A 19,224-nucleotide genomic window follows, 5' to 3' on the forward strand; every position below is an offset into this window, starting at 1 on the left:
AATGGTATTATTGATAAGAAAACACTTTATCATTTAACTATTACTGATCCTACTAGACAACATATTTACTTTTTACCAAAAATACATAAGGATTTTTCACATCCACCTGGAAGGCCCATTGTGTCAGGTATGGGGTTGATTACTGAACCTCTTTCTGAATTTCTAACTATGCATTTAAAGCCGTTGTTATTATATGTAAGATCACGAATACAGGATACTACTCAATTTTTGAGTATTGTAAATGATATGCAGTTGGATTCAGATTGGTTACTCTGTACCTTGGATGTAAGTTCACTCTATACCAACATTCCACATTGGGGTGGACTTGATGCTATTGAATTTTGGCTCAATGAATCTAAATTATACCAACCTGGGTTCAATACTCTCCTGTTGAATTTGACTGAGCATGTTTTGACTAAAAATGTTTTTTTCTACAACCAGGAATGTTACCTACAGATCAGAGGTACAGCTATGGGGGCATCCTTTGCCCCCATTTATGCTGATCTTTTTATGGCCTATATTGAACAAATTATGATTTATGACGACACTCATAATTTGTTCTTGCCAGAAATTGATATCTGGCAGATATTTGGATGATTGCTGGATGGTGTGGAGATCGGATATTCCATATCTTCAGGAATTTATGGAATACCTGAATGATAATATATGGGGAATACAATTTACTATTACCTATGACCGAGAATCCATTACATTTTTGGATGTTTTGGTAACTAGAAACAATGATAACACCATAACAACTGAAACCCATAGGAAATTCCCCCAATACAATACGATTCTCCACATCCAGCTTTCATCCAAAACATATTGCAAAGAACATCCCTAAATCACAATTTATTAGGATTAGGCGAATTGTTCTGAGAATAACACTTTGTCAATCATGCTCAGGATTTGCATAACAGATTCATTGAGCGGGGCTACAGTTCAGGATATGTGACCATGGCTCACAACTATGCATCGGGTCTACATAGACCTAATTTATTAACATATAAAAAGAAACATATAAAGTTCAATAAACTTAGACTCACTACGACATTTGGTAGAAATACCAATAACTTTATCAAGATTATTAGGGATAACTGGAACATACTGGAGGCTGATGTCAGAATCAAAACATTATCGAACAAATGCCTTTTTCTTTTAAAGGGCAAGAATTTGGCTGGTCACTTCAATCACTACAAACATCACTATGAGTCCACTTTACCACAGGTATATCAAACTACCATCTTGGGTGATAAGCTTATTGGTTCCTTTCCATGTGGCCACTGTGTCAATTGTAAGCATATGTTGAAAACTAAGGAGTTCACCAGTAGGAATACTAATACAGTTTTGACATTAGATTTTTGCTAACTGTAACACAGATTGGGCCGTTTATTTGGCATGTTGTACCTGCCACTCATTTTATGTTGGGCAGACGTCAAGACCAGTTAAACTACGTATCTCTGAGCATCTCAGTGATATTAGATGCCATAAGATAACCAATGCATTATACAAACACACTCTCACGCATAGCACTGCAAAATTTCATTTTACCATTATTGACAAAATTATTGGTGACAGAACCATTAAGAGTGGTTGGCATAATAAACTCAACCTTAAAGAAAAGAAATGGATAACGAAATTAGGTGCACTATTTAATCCTGGGTTAAATGATTGTTTATAATTAAAAATCTGAACATATGATACATGTTTGTTGAACAAATGGAGTTTTAATATCCAGAATACATACATATGTTTATTAATTATATATATTGACATAGTTAATCTTAATACTATAGTATGTACTCTGATTTGTAACGCACTTTGCATATATGCATATTTATATATTTTTGTTCAATATTGGATTATGTATAATTGGTGCTTTAATATTCGGAATACAGATTTATGTATATATCTTAAAAATATATATATATAAAAACAGCGAATCCTAATATTGATGAATGTATTCAAGTCCTTAAAAATGAAAAATTTTTTGAATGTATTCACATTCATACTAATTTTTGTTATCTATGCTGTTTGTCAATCAGCACATGTTTAAAATTTTGTAACCAATCAGCATGGCTTTATCTGTTTAAATACAGCATTTTTGTTTTGGCTCCTTGCTGTACACTGAAGAAGGCTAGGTTTTTAACCATTGCCGAAACCGGTTTGTTTTTGGATGCCATTATGCTGTCTGGGTAGTTTTTATTAAACTGCTCTTTTTCTGACTCAGTCTACTTACTGCTGGCTTATTTTTTGTTTCTTGGAGCTATTCACTGAGAGCCGTGCAGTTCCTTACGTGCAGGGGAACATTTTGTTTGCAAAGGTAAAAAACACACTCTCCAAAGCCAAGAACATAGCATTCATGGGACCTGACAACATCCCAGGCTGCGTCCTACATGAACTACAGAAGGAACTGGCATCCCACCTAATTACCAAGCTCATTCATAGCCTCACCTCAGGGTTTGTGCCCACTGAACAGCGCACAGCAATGGTTATCCCACTCCACAAAGGGGGAGCCACCATGTACCCTGGGATCTACCGCCCCATTAGCCTGATGAGCCTAGTCTGCAAGGCTATGGAACGTATCATCGTGGAACTTATAAACAATGACATTGGTAATCTCCAAACTCTGGATCCTACCCAGTTTGGGATTGTAAAAGGCAGATCATGTCTCCTAATAGACTTCTTTGAAGCGGTCACCAAAGCCGTAGATAAGGGTAAGGTGGTTCACACGGCCTATTTAGATCTTACCAAGGCTTTCGATACCATCCCCCCACTCTGGAATTATAGATAAACTCACTAAACTAGGTATAAATCCCTATGTCACAAGATAGTTGCCAACTGGCTCACTGACAGAACCAATACTGTGAAAGTAGCAGACTCTAAATCCAACTTCAGACCAGTGACAAGTGGAGTACCACAGGGTTCAGTCCTGGGTCCTCTCCTGTTTTGTATCTACTTCTCTGAAGTACAAGCTAACACAGAAGGTCTTTGGCTAACAAAGTTCACAGATGACTGCAAACTAGGAGCCATAATCAAAACTCCTAATGATGTGGACATCCTACAAAAGGGCCTCATTGAGACAGATGCCTGGTGTCAAAGCCATGGCCTCAAGCTCAATGCCAAAAAATGTATTGTCATCCCTTTTGGTAAAAACTCTGTACCCATGAACTACCACATAGGCGGTAGTCTACTTAACACTGAAATTGTGGTAAGAGACCTTGGGAGACAGGTGGACAGTAGTCTCTCCTTTGATAGTCACATCACCACAGTAGTCAGGAAATCCTTCTACACCTCATCACAAAAGGTTTCTCATCCAGGAAAAAAAAGGTCATTGTTCCCCTCTGCTCATCTCTCATTAGGCCCATTATAGAATACAATGCCCCTTTTGGTATGTACCTCACAAGACATCTGCAACAACTGGAAAGGCCACAGAAATACCTCACAAAGAGGATTACCAGCCTCAAACAGATGCCCTACGCAGACCATCTCAAAAACTCCAACTTTACTCCATCACATATTGTCTGCTCAGAGGCGATCTCTGCCTAATATACAAAGCTATGTCAAACCCACAGCTGTTGGACATGCTCCACTTAAAGAAATCCCAATCCCTCCAGGCTACATGCTCTAGGGGGCCTAAACCTTGTCACCACAATAAACAGAACATGCTGGAGGGATAGATTCCTGTCCCAGAGACTTCCCATACTCTGGAACAAACTACCTATCAATATCAAACAAAGTTCCCACTCTTCAAGAAAAATCTTGATGATTGGATAGGAGATAGGAAATTCACCCCAGGGATCACTTCTTTCGCTCTGCTCAACATGGGCACAGGAAAACAATTTTCTTGGGTGGCGAAAGCCAGGGTACCATTTGGCTAGGCTTATGTAGGACCCTAGGGCCAGTAGCCTAGTACTTACCTATGAACACCATCGAGTGGCTAGTCCTGACATGCCATGCAGTCTGTGATCTGTTTTCTCCTATCTTGAGGATACTGTGCACCACACTAGATGTCCAAAGTAGTTGGTCTGTTCAACTCTCCTCCCAATATAGAGTCTGTGCTGCTGCCCACAGCCCCATTCATTGGTAAGCTTGAGATGGAGACACCCAGCATTTTTTTTGTAGGTGGTAAGAACCCTACAGAGACACAAAGAGAACATACAAACTCCATACAGGCATTGGTCAGGATCGAACCTTGTACCTTGTGCATGGGAGGCAAAGACCTTAACCATTACGGCAACTGGTAAATATATTTGCAGTATGTTTTTTCTTTAGTTGTTATCAAATAATTTTTTAGTCCTGTAGAAGGATCCTAGTTCCGAGATTTTTTATTTATTTTTTTTTTTTTTATGGCTAGGAGTAGGTATTAGTCATTTCTCAGATTATCAGTGAGCATCACTCCAAGGGGTTCTGACCAAGTAACATATTCTATTTTTGTTTTGTTGGCTGAAAGGATATGAAAAGATTGAGCTGATGTTGTTAATCTTCGTTCATTCCTTACTGATGAATTATCAGTTCCGCCCTCAGAACTGAGCCAGCCATATATCAAGCTCACGTCAGCCAAAAACTCTTGAGCCAAGGTCCTACCCAGAATGGTCTGCTCCCTGTTACCTCAGATCTCATTTGCCACATTGCTGTACAGCTGTGTTAAACCACTCTCTTCAGCTAAGTGTATAATTTTTTTGAAAGTTTATATATTGTTTCTACTTTAAAGTTTTTCAAACAGTTTCTTGTATTATTCTACTACTCTATTGTATCCTTAAGACTCTCTCCCTTTAGTCTTTTCTATTTATTACCCTTTTCTTACCCTTGAGGTAATTCTTCATTACCATTGTTGGTAATCCTTCTTCCTTCTCTCTTCTTACCCTTTTGGGTAGCCTTTCCTCTTCTTTTTGGTACTGTTCTTCTTCTCTACATCATTATGTCGGATAAGAAAAGTAGTGTTAGATTTAAACAGTGTAAGGATTGTGCCCGTAAGTTACCACTTTCCAATGGCCATGACTTATGTGTCTATTGTTTGAATGTCTCCCACCTTACTGTGGATCCCCCGTGTGGGATTTGTAGAAATTTTTTGACCAGAACTCTTAACGAGTGAAAGAACAAGTTAATGCTGAAAGGTCTTCTCAAATCTCCTTTCTGTGAGGCTATTTCTGGGTCAGAGGGCTCACCCCCTCCTGCTAAACCCCGTAAGAGGAATTCTTCCTCTTCCTCATCGAGGTCACTTACTTCATCTCCCTTTGGAGATCATAGAGAGTTGACTCATGAGAAGGTGAAAGTGACTACTACTTCGGTGCTAACACCTGTGACACTTTCGACTTTAGGCTCAGCACCGCCCCAGTTGATTCTTGCTCCAGCCATGTCATCCTTATTGACACCAGCAGCGGAGTTCCCAGTGCAGACAATTATGGCCCTTACCGGCACCGTCCATGTAGGCACAGTCCCCATTGGCACCGTTGATACAATCCCCTTCAGCCCTGAGTATGACGTTACTGTCCTCCATGGTGCAGACACTTTTGGCACTGACATGTTCTTCGGTGCAGTCTTTTTCGGCACCGGCATTGTTACTGGTGCAGACACTTTCCTTGATGGCACTGTACCCATTGGTGCAGACACTTGCTTTTACAGTTCCAACACCTTCAAATTCTATGGCACTGACGTCGTCGGTGCTGACTACTTCGACAATATTCTCTTTGGTGCAGACATCCTCGGTTCTGGGCTCTGCACCTCTCGAATTAGTAAGGACCAGGTACTCTCCTTCCTTGGATCCATTCATTGGCAGCCAATATAGTCCTTTTCTAGAAAGGCCAGAATTGCCCTCAGGTTTCTCTATGAGATTGACCAGGAGCCTCTCTGAGCAAGATGTGTTCGTAGGTTCATAGTTAGGTACTAGGCTATCTGCCCGCGGGCATTTATAAGGCTAGCCAGAGTGTGTCAGCTTTTACCACCCCATTGATTAATTAACTGATTGTGGCTTGTTGACCAGTTGCTTGTGGCCAGAGGTCTATCTCAACCATCAAAATCCACGTTCCATCCTTCAGGTGAATGTATATCTCCTCAAACTCCAACGTACACTCCTCCTTCGACTTCCACCCAAGTATCAAAGCCCATTACTCTGACAGTGGCTTCCCTCCCTCCGACCTCAATAGTGGATCTCACTTTGGAAATGGAGTCACCCTTGTGGCTCTCGCTGCACTGGGCATTGGGATCTTCTCCGGCCAGTGGCTGTGCCATAGGGGAGGGCATTCTTGGTTCCACACCGATTTTTTTCTATGGCACCCTCCAGGAATCTCCCCTCTCTCATGCTTCACAGTCCTCTTGAGACTCCTGGTCTGGGGGTTGGCTTGTCGGGGCGGGGGTGTGACCCCAATTCCAAGATTGTCATGCTTGGTTCAAGGCTCCCATCCCTCCTTTGGTGGACCGGCCTTCCTGGCCATGGAGAGGGTGCTTGCCTCCACTGGCAAACCCCACATATCAGAGTCCTCTCCCCCCTCTGTGCCACAACTCTCACAAGCTACAACTGCTGGATAACAGGCACAAGGGCCTCAGGTTTTTCCTCCTCAGGAGATTCCCTCTTTGCAGACTTCCCCAGAACCTCCCACTGAGGAAGTACCCCGCAAAGCTTCATGCAAGAGGAAGCACATGGACTCTACTGAGGAGTCTTTGACCGAAGATACTGACTTTGATGACAGGGAAGGACTCCCACTGTCACCCTCTGATGAGGTGTCCTTTGGTGACATCCTCGAGATCCTTAGACAGAGAGGTGACTGGAAGTCCTCTAATCCTTCCTCAGTGGAATCTGTATTCCTGCAGGCCTTTTGTGCCTGGCCTCCTACCGCCTGGGTTACCCTGCTGGCCGATGAGCTTGTCCAGCTCATCGTCCAGCACATGGAAGGCTTCTGACACCCTGAAAGTGATACCACGGAGGCCAGATAAAATTTTATCGCCCCCAGCTGAGCATCCCCATTGTTCACAAGGTCTTTCAGTAGATGCCATGGTGGTGGTGGCTGCAACTAAAAAAGATTTGGCAGAAGAGAGCCAAACTGTCCATCTTCCCAACAAGGAATACTGAGTGATAGACAGACTAGGGAAGCATGTGTTTGCTTCATTGACCTTCGCCATAAGGTCTTTGAACTATTTGGCACGCTTTACGAGGCTCCAGAGGGATCTTATCAACCAACTCTCTGAAACCTTGGCAGGAGCTGTTTCTGATGAGGTCCGTGACAATGTAGCTTCTCAGATAGCCACCCTAGAGTCCATTTCCAATTCTTTCATACATCTTATTTCTCACACAATGGAAGGAGTGGCTAGAGGGGCAGGTGTGGGTATAGTCACCAGACAGCATGCCTGGATGCTCCTTTGCGACTTTGCAGACTCCTTTAAGGCTTCCTTCATGAATTCCACCATCAAAGCCACTTCTTTGTTTGGCCCTAAAGTTAAAGATATGCTGGCAAGGTGTGAACAAGATGGCAAGACCCTATCTGTCATTGGTGTCAGACACTCCACTCCTCAACGATTCTACTCCAGAAATCAGAAGAGTGGGAAGATGTGGCACAGGAAATCACAGGGCTCTTTCCGTGATGCACATGCTGAGTTCTTCCTTAGAGGCAGAGGGGGAAACTCCAATGGAAGATGCCCCTTTCGGGGCAGAGGTGGTCCACAAAACTGGAGTTCCAGAGATTCTTTCTCTGGCCAACCCTATCAGCGCTCCTGAAGCATTGCCCAACTGCTCACCTCTGGAAGCGATCGGGGGTCATTTTTCCTTGTACCCCGCTGCCTGGCGAAACATAACCACCGATTCTTGAGTACAACAGATAATATCTAGAGGCTATTGCATCCTCTTCCATCTTTGTCCAACCTCATCCAGAGTGTTACCCGACGTTCCACCCAGTCAAAGGGAAGCAGCAGCACATGAAATCCAAAAGCTGCTACAAAAAAGAGTCATCCAAACGGTCCCCCCAGACCAGATAGGATCCATTTTTTACTCAAGGTTCTTTTTAGTGCCAAAAAAGACAGGGGACTGGAAGCCAATTCTGGATCTCAGCACACTGAACAAATTTGTAAAAACAGAGACATTCCAGATGGTCATGGTTCAGTCTATCCTTCCTCTTCTGGAAGAAGATGATTGGATGTGCTCTGTAGATCTTCAAGATGCGTATTACCACATAAAAATGGACAAATGCTCAAGAAGATACCTCCGCTTTCACATAGGAGCCAGTCACTACCAATTTTGAGCACTGCCCTTCAGTCTCTCAACAGCCCCCAGAGTGTTCATCAAATACATGGCAGTGGTTATCACTCACTTGCGACTTCAAGGATTCCAGGCATTTCCATATCTAGACGACTGGCTCCTCACCTCCCCCATCAAGTGTCTACTGGAAGAAGCCCTGCACTATACTCTTCTCACAGCATAACACCTGGGAATTACAATAAACTGGGAGAAGTCCAACACGACCCCAGTCCAGTCTTTGGAATTCATCAGGGTACTGTTGGACACGAGAAATTGCACGGCATATCTTCCAGACCACAGGCTTCAAAGAGTAGGGCAACAGATTCAACCGCTACTCTGTCACCACAACTCTCCTGCTCTATCTATACTCCAACTCTTAGGGTCAATGGCAGCTTCAATCACCATTGTTTCTCTGGCCAGATTCCACATGAGGCTCCTTCAGTGGTTACTTCTCACTCAGTGGTACCATCTACAACATCCTTTGTCTTTTCAGATAAGTGTAACTCAGAGATGCAAGCAAGATTTACTCTGGTGGATGTCTTGAAATCCCCAACAATGGTCTCACCCCTTCAGCCCCCATCAGCTGAAAGTCACAGTGACCATGGATGCCTCCCTGATGGGGTGGGGGGCTACATCAGGGAAATTCAGTCCAAGGCACCTGGTCAGAGACAGAGGCCCTTTTGCATATCAATGTCCTGGAACTGAGTGCAATGCTACTAGAGATGCAAGCATTTCATTCCATCTTTCCTCAGAGACTATTGCAATCCAATCAGACAACATGTCAGTGGTCTGGTACATTAACAAGCAAGGGGGCACCAGATCTTACCAGTTATGCCGAGAGGCCTTGAGAATATGGCAATGGGTGATAGCTTCCAACCACTTTCTGATTGCAACGCACATTCTGGGAGCTCCACATGATAGTGGACAAATTGAGCAGGTGCATTCTACAACCTCATGAATGGTCCCTCAACCCTGTGATAGTGGCAAAAATCTTCAACCACTGGGGCCAGCCTTGCTGTGATCTATTCGCCTCCCCAACCAACTTCAAGTGCAGCAACTACTTTGCCCTGATCACCCCTCGGGGACAGTCACCGAGATGCTCTAGTCCATGCTTGGCTCTCGGGTCTACTTTATGCTTATCCTCCTCTCCCCCTCATCTCCCAATTTCTGAAGAAAGCATGGCAGTTGAAAAGCAAAGTGATCCTCATTGCTCCATATTGGCCTCAACAAGTCTGGTTCCCCTTCCTCTGGCCTCACCTGCTAGATCAACCATGGATCATCAATCCATCCCCAACATTGATCTCCTATCCACAGGGTCTGACTCACCCCAATCTAACAACCCTGAAGCTGACAGCTTGGTTTCTCCACTTCCAATGATTGCCAGGCAGGAAAACCTCTCGTCCCCAGTGCGCAATATTCTTATTGTATCTCATAAATCATCCATCAGACTACTCTATCTCAATAAATGGAAAAGGTTTTCTCTATGGGCATTGAATAAACAGTTAGACCCTTTGTCAACCCCAGTCTCAGTGGTTTTGGATTACTTATCACACCTTTTCCACTCTGGGGTGTCTGCCTCTACTATTCATGTGCAGTTAGCTGCCATTTTGAATTTCTACATTGGGTTTCAGGATCCTTCACTCATGTCACATAGACTCTGCAAAACTTTCTTGAAGGGGGTTCTCCACCTAAAACCTCCTTGTAGAGAACCAGTACACTCTTGGGATTTGGCCTTGGTCCTGCAAGCCTTACCACCTCTCCCCTTTGAACCTGCATCTTCATGTCTTTTAAAATATCTCTCATGGAAAACTTTGTTTCTAATTACGATCACATCGATCAGATGCTTGTCAGAACTTCAAGCCTTATGCATCAAACATCCCTATCTTATCTTCCATAAGGATAGGGTATCACTGAGAACTAATTCTTTTTTACCAAAAGTGGTGTCAGAGCAGTCTATCAACCAGTCTATTGACCTTCCAGTATTTTTTCCTAACCACTCTAACAGGAGAACGTATTGCCTGCACTCCTTGGATGTTCATAGGGAAATACGATTTTATCTGGACAGAACAAAATCTACCTGTAAATTAGACCAACTATTTCTGGCCTTTTCTGGACCAAGACTAGGTCATCCTGTCTCCAAAGTTACATTGGCCTCATGGTTGAGAAATTGCATTACCTTTATCTACAACAAGAACAATGTCACCTTGTCTCACAGAGTGAAAGCACATTCTACAAGGTCTATGGCAACTTCACCAGCTTTTCATGCTTGGCTTCCCTCAATGATATCTGCTCAGCTGCAACTTGGGTCAAATCTCATACCTTTATTCTTCATTACAAATTGGATTTGGCCTCCAGAGGCAGAGCTTCTTTTGGCTCCATGGTGCTCAGGAATGTCCTTCCATGAGGGCCACCCAGGAATACAGGTAGCTGGGGACTCTGTCCCATCAGTAAGGAATGAACGAAGATTAACAACATCAGATAAAGAAGTTATGTCTTACCATAATGTTCCATCTGTGTTGTTGATCTTCATTCATTCATTACTCCCCACCCTCCATCCCCCTCTGGAGGTTCCTGGTTGATCTCATATACTCCTTTATTGTAGGTCTGGTATGACCAGAGATAGCTTCTATTTTTTATCTATCAACTTGGAAACTCAATCTGAGGTAACAGGGAGCAGAGCATTCTGGGTAGAACCTTGGCTCGAGAGTTTTTGCTGATGCAAACTTGATATATGGCCGACTCGGTTCCGAGGATGGAACCGAGTAATGAATGAACGAAGATCAACAACACAGATGGAACATTATGGTAAGACATAACTTCTTTTTTTTTGGTTTGTGTTTGCTTTTAGGGGTGAAAAGCATCAGTTTTTTTAAGAATTTAGGAGCAAGTCTGAGCTATCTTTGCCAAGATTATATGGCTAGAAAGGCCTTTTGGCTGTTTTCCTGTAGAAAGGCTAGTGTTTGGACTGAACGGATGAGAGTGGTATCATCTGCATATTGTACCAGGGTAGCATGTTTAGTGGTGGAGTGTAGATTACTGAGAAAGATATTGAAATGTAGAGGTTCCAGAACTGATCCCTGAGGGACACTAACTGTGACTGTGAAGAAATCAGAATAGACTTGTTGCCATTTCACAGGCTTTTCCTGTGGGATAAGTAGCTGTGCAACCAGGTTAGTAATGGGGGATTGAGGCCTAGACAGGCTAGTTCCTCAAGGAGTTTCTGATATGAAACAGTATTGAATGCTTTAGATAGGTATAGGAAGACTGTGTGACTAGGTAACCATTGTTTCAGAGTTGATTATCTGTGTTTGCAAACTTAAAAAGGGCAGTAGTGGTGGTATGATTAGGCCAAAAGCCATGCTGCGTCAAGGAGAGTAGTTTATGGTTGGTGAGATATTTGAGTAACTGGGTCTGGATACATTCTTTTAATATCTTGGATAGTGTTGGGAGGATGGCTGTAAGTTTAGTTCAATAGAATAGATAACACTGATGAAGGCTTGGTTAGGAAACCGGTATGCTGTGATTATTATATGTTTGGTGATGTATATCCTCGTATTGTCAGGATATATGGAGTTGTTTTGCTATATGCCATCTTATTAAAGGCATTATTTACTGGATTGAGAGCTGACTTTGTGTGTGGGCTATTTTGTGTTTTTTACGGTAGTTTTTTGCACCTTGCACCTATCCGTACTTGTGTGGGTGTGTATTACATCAATAGAATTTTCACCTTACTGTAGGGGTATGATGTATAATATTTTCCAAATATTCAGGATGTGATTTTCGTTTATGGATATTTTGATAAGTATGGAGACTGGGGATGCTATAGATTCTACTGCTATTTTGAGGTACTCTACTGTCAATTTATTGGCTGCCAAAATGGTTGATTTCATTTTTAGTAGTTTTTTTTTTTCTTGAGGTGGGCACACTGTGTGAGGTGTGCATGTGCTCCTACTGGCCAGTGTGTTGTTGCTAAGGGGATGTGGATATTAAACTGAGTTGCTGTATTACCTGGGTATTTAGAGGTTGTAATAGGTTGAGGAGTAGAGCGTTGTCCAGGACTGAGCAGTGTCTTTAAGGACTGCCAGAACAGTTTGGCATTATCTTAGTGGGTATTTTGTAGGTTTGTAAAATATTCTTTCTTGTCATTAAGTATTTGTTTTGTGAGGTTTCTGAGATATCCACAATCCTTCAGGCTTAATGAAGTTGTATTTTTTGTATACATTTTCCTGGACTATCTCTATTTAAAAGTAATTGTTTGGTAGTCTTTGTTAGCTAGGGTGCTGGAATGGATTTGCCTCTTTTGTTTCTGAGTGGGGTCTGCTTATGTAGAATGTTTGGGAAGATATGATTAAAATGAGCAACTGCTTCATCTAATGGAATTTTTTTTAGGTCGTTCCAGTTATGTTGACTTAGAGATGTTATAAAGCATTCAGGGCTGCAATTCTACAGATTATGGACTTATTTGTATGTTACTTGTTTCTGAAAGTTTAGCCGCTGTCTGATAAGTGTAGGTGGGTAGATAATCAATAATGCTGTCTGGTGAGCTTCCAGTAGCATTGATGCTGAAGGGCTCATTTGAAAGAATCCAGTCCAGTGCTGTTTCTTTTCTAGATGTTTTGTTGTTCCTGGTACTTATTTAATAGTTGTGAGAATCCAAATATGTTTAGGTCAGGTGAGGTATTTGTTTGCAGTCAATGTCTATGTCACTTAAGATTGTGGTCTGTTTTTTATACTGTGATACAGCTACGGAAGAACTTCTTCAATCGTGGCTAAATTGTTTTGGGGGAATGCATAGTCCTACCGGGAAGATTTATTTACAGTTATTGAGTTTGAGTTAGATAACAAGAATTTCAGTGTTGTTAAATTTTGGGATAGTTTGAGATGTTGGATTACTTCTAAAGTGTTTTTTTTTTTTAAATATTGCTACTCCACCTCCTCTTTTCATTAGTCTGTATGACCTGATTATGTTATATCCCGGGGGGGTGTTTCATTGCTAGTTTTTTCTGGCTTTAGCCAGGTTTCAGTAGCTATAAGTATGATGGGGTTATAGTGTGAGATGGTTGTGTGAAAATCATGGGTCTTATTGCAAATGCTTTGAAAATGTATGTTTAAGAGAAATAGGTTGTAAACTGAATTGTTGTTTGCGAGAGGACTTGTATAATTCTGAAGGGATGCGGTTGGTTCTGACTGTATATTGGTGCTTGGGCCAGGGTTCAGTTGGATGTCCCCACTTGAGTCTAACTTAGTTATGGTACGCTGATATGCATAGAAATACCCAGCCTTTTTATATGTATGTCAGTAGGTGGAGAATGATGGCTTACTGAGTTTTAAGTTTTTAAAGTGGCATGTGTGTAATAGTGAGTTTGGAAATAGTTCAGGAGATATGGTTAAGAAATGTGATGTGTTAGGGAACTGTTGTGGGTGTGGATTTGTGGGAGAGAGAAACTGGGTGGATGTAAGTGAAATTGATGGTGATGTTTGTGAGAAGGGCGAGAAGTGTTATGGTGATTACAAAAGAATGTTTTGCTCTTGAAAGGATTGTAAGATATGTCATGTACTTGAGCCAATAACCTATGACCACAAGTAAAAAAACACCTTTATTCGATCCACATAAAATTGTTGACTGTGCAAAATTTAATCCACAAAAGCAGATCAATAATCCACTGTGTAGGAATAATCCACAAAACAGGTCAAGCGCTTTCGTCGATAGACTTCATCAGAACAGTTAATAATGGATACTGAAACCATTTATATATATACCTTTCCTGCAATGGAAGGCTGCTATTAGCCCTCTGCTCACTTTTCAAAATTTGCAAGAAGACCCCTGTTTACTTCCACATAGACCAATTCAGCCCTTTTTAATTTGTCATTAAAAGGACAGTTTTTCAGATTTTTAAATATTGCCCTTACAAGCGCAGTTGAAAATGCAGCTCCCTGTCCCAATGATCACCGCTTGTAAAAAGTTCTTGTTCTCCTCAGTCAGCCCTCTCCTCACAATGCCATCACACCAAGCTATCTGAATAGCCAAGCAAACTCCTCGTAGCTTGGTGTGATGGCATTGTGAGGAGAGGGCTGACTGAGGAGAACAAGAACTTTTTACAAGCAGTGATCGTTGAGACAGGGAGCTGCATTTTCAACTCGCTTGTAAGGGCAATATTTAAAAATCTGAAAAACTGTCCTTTTAATGACAAATTAAAAAGGGCTGAATTGGTCTATGTGAAAAGTGAGCAGAGGGCTAATAGCAGCCTTCCATTGCAGGAAAGGTATATATATAAATGGTTTCAGTATCCATTATTAACTGTTCTGATGAAGTCTATCGATGAAAGTGCTTGACCTGTTTTGTGGATTATTCCTACACAGTGGATTATTGATCTGCTTTCATGGATTAAATTTTGCACAGTCAACAATTTTATGTGGATCGAATAAAGGTGTTTTTTTACTTGTGGTCATAGGTTATTGGCTCAAGGAGTGGTTCGTTGAACATTATTTGTGGTGGTTTCCGCTCTTCTATACACCTCTCAGTGTTATATGTCATGTACTTGATGATAGTGGGAGTAGTGTTTGTTGTAGTGTAGGATTGCTAGGTTATCGTGTCGTGTATGTTCAGGGTAGAGGGCTTAATAGTAAAGGAGGATGGGGGAGGTGTTGCTAGAGGTTGCTATTGGTCAATTGTGGGAGGTAAGCATGGGTTGGGAAATATAAGTGTAGATGTAGTGGGGGTAGGTGGGAATTGGGGGTAGGGTAGGAGAGTGTAGTGGATCCTGAGCGGAGAGAGGGTGGAACAAAGCAGGGCCTACCCACAGAGTATTGAATTCTTAAGTGAAATGATCAGTGGAGCTGCATTTAGAAGAAAGATGAACTTATTAAGGCAATATTACAGATATTAATCTACCACAACCAAAGTGTATTTTGTGTCAATGTTTCTGATGGTAAAGAAAATAGCAGCAGACAGTTTGTATGTCACTCAGTATACTGAGGAAAATGGTCTTACTAAGCTTTATTTAAGTTAGGAGACTGATTTGTTCACATGTTTTTGTTCTAGGATATGTAACACAAGATATATATTTTTAGGCTTTCCACCTAGTATAAGAGGTTACTGTTAGAAGTAGGATGCTTAAGCAGTACATTTCCTAACGTTTAATTGCAGGATATGCTATTGATAACAAAGTAACTATTGGGTGTAAGAAAAATTATACTGATTTAGTTTTAGTGGAACAGGCTGGAGCACTGTTAGATAACTAGATATATTAAATAGAGAGTGTATCAGTGGTTTATGATTATGAGTTGAACATTAATTGTGTTCTTTTCTACTGGGGGGAGTCTTAGATGTAGATGACTGATCTTACCATGTATATTGGCAAAGTTTTCAGAAATGTGGATGGTAATTCACTATATAAATATTTAGTTTTACTGTCTAAGACTGAAATAGAACAAAATAGGCAGTTTAAGACATAGTAGAGAAAGAGAGAAGAATGAAGCTGAGCTTAATACTGGAGAGTGGTGTGGAGGTTAAGAAAATATACACAACTATACCCCTACCTCCACCACTGTTCCTTGAGGTCCTTTGGCAAGGGATTAAGAAACACCTTTGTAAGAAATGCAGGGTGTGTGTGGAAAGTACAGGACATAAACAAAGTTACTAGTAAATAAATGAGAAAGTAGAACAGTTTAACAAGATTGTTGTAAGTAGAGCAGTTTAACCCAGAATTTTGTATGTTGCAAAACATTTATGCCTTTTGCACTACTATCAATTCCAGCCAGCAATTAATATCTCACAGTTATACATAAATGCTACAGCACTAAATAAAGTCTGTTTTCTGAAATACCCATGGAAAATATTTGTATAACAGTATAAAACAAATGAACAAAGCCACATAGACTCCTGTGTCTTCTACTATAGCAATCACATGCCAGGGATAGTTACAAGAAATATATACACTACAATACTAAAAAAAAAAAAAAAAAAAAAACAGAGAACTTTGTTGATGAGCTCAGTCACAATAATTTCCAAAAATCATGAAACCCAGGTAGTGTTCCAAAACAACAATCCTTTATTCGTCACAGACAAATGATCCTCAATAATAAAAAATCTGAAATATTTGAACAATGTTAAACATATCAGCTTTTATATACTCAGAAGTACGCGTGTAAAATATTTTTATTGTTTAATTTTAAACCAGCTTATTCATGGCAAAACAATATAAACAGGGCCATAAAAGTACATTTTAGAACAGCAAGTACCCACCCCACTAAATATTACTGATTAAATCAGACTAAAAAATCACCAGCATGCAGGTTGATAACAGTAGTAATTTTAGGTGGGTGTATATATGCAGCAAGGGGAGGTACTAAATACTTGTCAGCTTAACATAGTGGCTGTCCAAGGATGTAATCTCCCTATGGACAAATTATTAAAGTCTCAGATTAAGTAGTAAGAAAATAATGCCTATCATAATACAGTATAAAGAAAAATTGCATACAACACAATTAAAAACACAGTTAACCAGTATTAGATCTGAAATAAGCTATGCCTGTTTGTATGTTTGGAAAAAAGCAGGTTACGTAAGAATAGTAGCACCTGTCTGATATATTCAGTGCACTTTAAATGACCAGTAAAAACATGTGGTTCTCCAGCATTGCATCAGAAACACGCAAAAAAATGGGTAATTGCCTAACAGAATATATGATAAATGCAGCAGAATGTTCCAAAGCATGGTTTGTTCTTAGGAAATATTACATTTATGCTAGCAGAAAAAGCATAATGTTTTATCTAGTAACTGTGCATATTACAGCCCATTCAATGTCTCAAATGGATTACTCAGTCAGTATATGTCTATATGCAGTGTTATATACTTAGAAGAAATGTTATGCTGTATTTGGGCATATTTTTAGCTGTCTAAATATTAGTAGGCTTTCCTGGGTGTTGTTTACCTCTTTTTCTCCTTAGGGAGCATGTTTATTTACTTTGCATTGGTAAAGACTTTGTTAATGTCTGGAGTGGCTTTGTCCACAGGAAGTGCTTTTAGGAAGTTCCAGTTATATGGCCTCAGTGTGGATCTAAAAGTATTTACATTATAGATGGATAGGTTACACACTGACTTGTAATGACATTGTTTCACTGAATAGCGTGACCGCCTCTTACCAAAACTGTGCAGATGGTCACTTAGGTTATCTGGTGATGTGCTAGTGTTGGAGATATTACTGGGTTTTGTTGTAAGTATCCAATGAAGAATAGAGGCCTCTGTGGTGAATTTGATGTTATCTAGTTGGAAGTGTCAATACCTTGAGAGACTCTATAGAGATTAATGGCGGTAGTGGGGTTGTTAGATATCATTAAGGTCCAATCAGTTTTTAATATTCAAGAATGAGGATTTTGTGTGTTACAGAGGAGGATACCCAAGAGAATATCTCCTCTGCTTTGGAAATATTATTACCTGGAGTGATATATAGGGATACAATGCATAAGTTCCTATATGGATTGAGTTTCAGTAATAAGATAAGGATCAATGCATTGTTAAACGTATCATGTTCATGCTGCTATAATAACTGCATGTTATTTGGGTGCATGATGGCAACACCTCCTGCTTTTTTAATTTTGCGGTCTACTTTAAGGATGCTATAGTCTGGTGGAAGGGTTTTGCTGTCTTTGATTTCAGGTTTTGCCCAGGTTTCAGTGATTACTAGGATGCTGGGTTTATGATTGGATATGAAAGCATCTACTTCTGTTACATTAGTGCAGATACTGCTAACATTAATGTTGATGAGTTTTAAGCCAAAGTTGCTTGAATTGCAGGGAGTAGGTGGTGTAGTATTATTAAGAGAGATACTGCTGGAATGGCAATTGTTGAACCAGTGTTCAAATATATGTCTCTCTACAGTGCAATGTAGTCAGGGTAAATTGAGATGGAAATAGCCAGTCAGTTTTTATTTTAAGTTTCTTAAGTAGTTTGTGGCTTGAGATTGTTTGTTTTATATATTTGTTTTTGAAATAATGGACATGATATATGTTAATAACAATTATGGGTTATTGGGAGTAATTATACATAGTGTCAAGGGGGGGCTTGAGAATTGCAGTTGGGTATATAGTTGGTGTTGAGAAGAAGGTGGTATTTTGTTAAATGTGCTAGGATGCGGAGGGAAGTGAGATGTAATAGCTAGACATGGATGTTATTGTTTAATGCAGAAGGATTGGGATGGATCTTTTGTGTTTTCTGGGTCTGGAGTGTTGTGTGTCAATGGGTGGCATGGCTGCATGTATAGTTATTGCCTTAAGAAAGGTGCTGTGGTGGGTGGGAAAGTGTGAGAGTCCTACTGAGGATAATAATGTTCAGGTAGGAGTTTAAAAGGAGGGGAATGGATGGGTGGAGAGAAGATGAATGGGGAGAGAGAGGGTATAATACAGTGCAGTGTGAGGTGAGTGGGTGTTGTGTGAAGTAGAGTAAAGTGATTGGTGAATGTGGAGGTGTTGGCATTTTTTCATGCTGAACATGGAGGAATAGGTATGCATCCTAGAGAATACTTGTTCAATGGAGCCATCTTCCACTCCACATAAAGAAAAGTATTTCTCTTACTCTTTTCAGATATAATCTGGATGAATGAATGGGAAACCACAGCATCACCCTCAGTTTATCACCTATGTCCTTCATAGATAGGGGCAAGAAGTAAATGTCCCTACATATCCTTGTTCTGCCTTCCTCTGGTGTTATTTGCAGACAAAATTTAAGGGAAAAAAACTACAATGCGTATGTAAGAGTAGACTAATTAAGATCCTCACAGATGAATTGCCTAGTGAGTACCTATGAAACTAACCCCCTCTTCCTGTCACTGCTCCTTAAACATTCCACCAGTCAGCCTTCCAGCAATGGTATAACCATGTTGTTGTAGCCTTTGAAACAAAATCAGTTTTTAAAGAGCTGCATTAGAATACTGCTTGTTTTAAGAAATTTGGCCAAAAAAATGTTAAAAAATGGCCTGCTCCACAAGGGTTTGAGTCAAAT

The sequence above is a fragment of the Protopterus annectens genome, chromosome 9.part0 (genome assembly GCF_019279795.1).
Source record: "Protopterus annectens isolate FY-2018-M chromosome 9.part0, PAN1.0, whole genome shotgun sequence".
In the NCBI taxonomy this organism is placed as follows: domain Eukaryota; kingdom Metazoa; phylum Chordata; order Ceratodontiformes; family Protopteridae; genus Protopterus; species Protopterus annectens.